We start from the raw sequence: 4,178 nt of genomic DNA, 5'->3' as shown, positions 1-4,178 counted from the left end.
GCCTTTCAATTATATCCAATGGTGATTTCTATTACCTATTAAAAGAGCAGTTTTTCATCTAATAATTTATATTTGAATATTTAAATACAAGTGAACTTATTCATTGTAGCCTTATGTAGTACTTTATTAGTTGAAAATTTCACTAATGTCAAAATAAAAGTATGAATACAAAACTGAAATATTAGTTTAAAAGCCTAATCTTATATTTACATAAGAATTTATTTTTATATAAGTTATCTTCATTTCACAGTATATTTTAGGAATTTTAACAAATATTTTTGAATAACAATTAGCACAGTTAATGTTTTTGTTAATAGTTTGGGTTTACTCCATAAAACAGGAAACAGATGCCAGTTTCTGTCATTTCAAGTAAATCTGTTTTATACAGAGCTTGAAAATTATTAATGGTTTACACATATGAACTTACTCTCATAGAATTTGAGACAGAAAAAGTGCAATTCAAATACTGCTTCATTTTGAAAACAATCTATTTGCAAAGAGATATTTACTGGCTATTTGTATACATTTTTTTTCAATAGGAGATGTGTGTTTGTGTGTGTGTGTGTGTGTGTGTGTGTGTGTGTACTTATATGTGCATTAATGTGGGAACTGGTTGAAACCTTAAAAAAAAAAACTTTGTTTTCAAAATTTGTTTTTGTTACATTCATGACATCTCAAACAAAACAGTTCTATTTGGCTGCCACTGGGTCAAATTCCCAGAAATGGCTTAATTTCAACACCTTCCCCTACTATGGCTTAGGGAATGACTGTGGATATAGATAAGGGAAAACATTCTGGACCTAACAATATGCCATAGCTTGGAAACTCTTCTAGCACAAGCTTCCTTCTCAGGGCCAATAAAGAAGTATTATTCTAACATTCGGGCAAGCCTCCTTTTCACAACAGAGATGAAGTGACTCAAGAGCTGGTTGTTTATTTATTCATCTGAATTACTTGACCAAAAATGAATAGTATTGTGAAAATTATTTTCAAAAGTATGTTTACAAGAAAATACCCTGCCTATTTAAACTTATAATCCTGTATTCTTCATTGATTCTCTCTCCCATAAAAGTTTTACTTATTTGTGACGGCTTGGCCAAAATATTTTACAATTTATTCACATTTACTTTGAATAACATTGAAAGAAACACACAAATATTTGACTTATATAGACATATCATGCAAAGATCAGGTTTACTCTGCATATACTATTGAGAATTAAATTATTCAAATTTGAGAATTCCAGCACATCTAAAATAGCTCATTAATATGACATACATACAAAATAATATTAAAGTGGCGCTACTACAGCATACACATTATACACTCATAATTATTTATTGAATCAAGATTTTTTATTCCACTGTGATCTATATGTATATATCTAAGAAACTGTATACCCAAATAATGCATTTTATGTGTTAATAATAGGAAAGATAATTCAGCAGTATAAATGATTATTGGGTAAATTACAAAACTTACCACAAGAAGATTATTTTAAAGGGAAAAATTTCCATACTACTGGGTATTAAAGATAAAATCCTGTATCAATAGTAGACATGAGGAGAGAAGATGGCGGAAGAGTAAGATGCGGAGATCAACTTCCTCCACACAGATGCACGAGAAATACATCTACACATGGAATTGCTCTAAGAGAACACCCACTCATCACTGGCAGAAGAGCTCAGACTTCCCAAAAGGCAAGAAACTTCCCATGTATCTGGGTACGGCAAAAGAAAAAAGAAAAAACAGAGACAAAAGAATAGGGATGGGACCTGCACAAATGAGAGGGAGCTGTGAAAGAGGAAAGGTTTCCACACACTAGGAAACCCCTTCACAGGTGGACACTGCAGGTGGCAGAGGGGTGAAGCTTCAGAGCCACTGAGGAGAGCGCAGCAACAGGGGTGTGGAGGGCAAAGCAGAGAGATTCCTGCACAGAGGATCAGTGCTAACCAGCGCTCACCAGCGCAAAAGGCTTGTCTGTTCACCCACCAGGATGGGTGGGGGCTGGGAGCTGAGGCTCAGGCTTCATTCAGACCACAGGGAGAGGATGGGGGTTGGTGGCAAGAACAGAGCCTGAAGGGGGCTAGTGCACCACAGCTAGCCAGGAGGGAGTCTGGGAAAAAGTGTGGACCTGCCTAAGAGGCAAAGAGACCATTGTTTGGGGTGCACCATAAAAGGGGAAATTGACGGTAACACAATCATAGTTGGAGATTTTAACACCCCATTTTCACCAATGGACAGATCATACAAAACGAAACTAAACAAGGAAACCTAAGCTTTAAATGATACATTAAACAAGATTGACTTAATTGATATTTATAGGACATTCCATCCAAAAACAACAGAACACACATTTTTCTCAAGTGCTCATGGAACTTTCACCAGGATAGATCCTATCTTGGGTCACAAATCAAGCCTTGGTAAATTTAAGAAAGTTGAAATTTTATCAAGTATCTTTTCCAACCACAATGCTATGAGACTAGATATCAATTACAGGAAAAGATCTGTAAAAAATACAAACACAAGGAGATTAAACAATACGCTACTTAATAATGAAGTGATCACTGAAGAAATCAAAGAGGAAATTAAAAAATACCTAGAAACAAATGACAATGGAGATACAACGACCCAAAACCTATGGGATGCAGCAAAAGCAGTTCTAAGAGGGAAGTTTATAGCAATACAAGCCCACCTTAAGAAGCAGGAAACATCTCGAATAAACAACCTAACCTTGCACCTCAAGCAAATAGAGAAAGACGAACAAAAGAAACCCAATTTAGCAGAAGGAAAGAAATCATAAGTATCAGGTCAGAAATAAATGAAAAAGAAATGAAGGAAACAATAGCAAAGATCAATAAAACTAAAAGCTGGTACTTTGAGAAGATAAACAAAACTGATAAACCATTATCAAGACTCATCAAGAAAAAAAGGGCGAACACTCAAATCAATAGAATTAGAATTGAAAAAGGAGAAGTAACAACTGACACTGCAGAAATAGAAAAGATCATGAGAGATTACTACAAGCAACCCTATGCCAATAAAATGGACAACTTGTAAGAAATGGACGAATTCTTAGAAAGGCACAATCTGCCAAGACTGAATCAGGAAGAAATAGAAAATGTGAACAGACCAATCACGAGCACTGAAATTGAAACTGTGATTCAAAATCTTCTAACAAACAAAAGCCCAGGACCAGATGGCTTCACAGGCGAATTCTGTCAAACATTTAAAAGAGTTAACACTTATCCTTCTCAAACTCTTCCAAAATATAGCAGAGGGGTGGACACTCCCAAACTCATTCTATGAGGTCACCATCACCCTGATACCAAAAACAGACAAAGATGTCACAAAGAAATAAAACTACAGGCCAATATCACTGATGAACATAGATGCAAAAATTCTCAACAAAATACTAGGAAACAGATTCCAACAGCACATTAAAGGGATCATACACCATGATCAAGTGGGGTTTATTCCAGGAATGCAAGGATTCTTCAAAATATGCAAATCAATCAATGTGATACACCATATTAAAAAACTGAAGGAGAAGAAACATATGATCATCTCAATAGATGCAGAAAAAGCTTTTGACAAAATTCAACACCCATTTATGATAAAAACCCTGCAGATAGTAGGCATAGAGGGAACTTTCCTCAACATAATAAAGGCCATATATGATAAACCCACAGCCGACCTCATCCTCAATAGTGAACAACTGAAACGATTTCCACTAAGATCAGGAACAAGATAAGCTTGCCCACTCTCACCACTCTTATTCACCATAGTTTTGGAAGTTCTAGCCACAGCAATCAGAGAATAAAAAAAAATAAAAGGAATCCAAATTGCAAAAGAAAAAGTAAAGCTGTCACTGTTTGCAGAGACATGATACTATACATAGAGAATCCTAAAGATGCTACCAGAAAACTCCTAGAGGTAATCAATGAATCTGGTAAAGTAGTAGGATGCAAAATTAATGCACAGAAATCTCTGGCATTCTAATACATCAATGATGAAAGATCTGAAAGTGAATTTAAGAAAAATCTTCCCATTTACGATAGCAACAAAAAGAATAAAATATCTAAGAATAAACCTACCTTAGGAGACAAAAGACCTGCATGCAGAAAATTATAAGATACTGATGAAAGAAATTAAAGATGATAAAATAGATGGAGAGA

This window comes from Lipotes vexillifer, unplaced genomic scaffold (assembly GCF_000442215.2).
Source record: "Lipotes vexillifer unplaced genomic scaffold, Lipotes_vexillifer_v1.1 scaffold8, whole genome shotgun sequence".
In the NCBI taxonomy this organism is placed as follows: domain Eukaryota; kingdom Metazoa; phylum Chordata; class Mammalia; order Artiodactyla; family Lipotidae; genus Lipotes; species Lipotes vexillifer.
Note: the sequence above shows the minus strand (reverse complement) of the source record.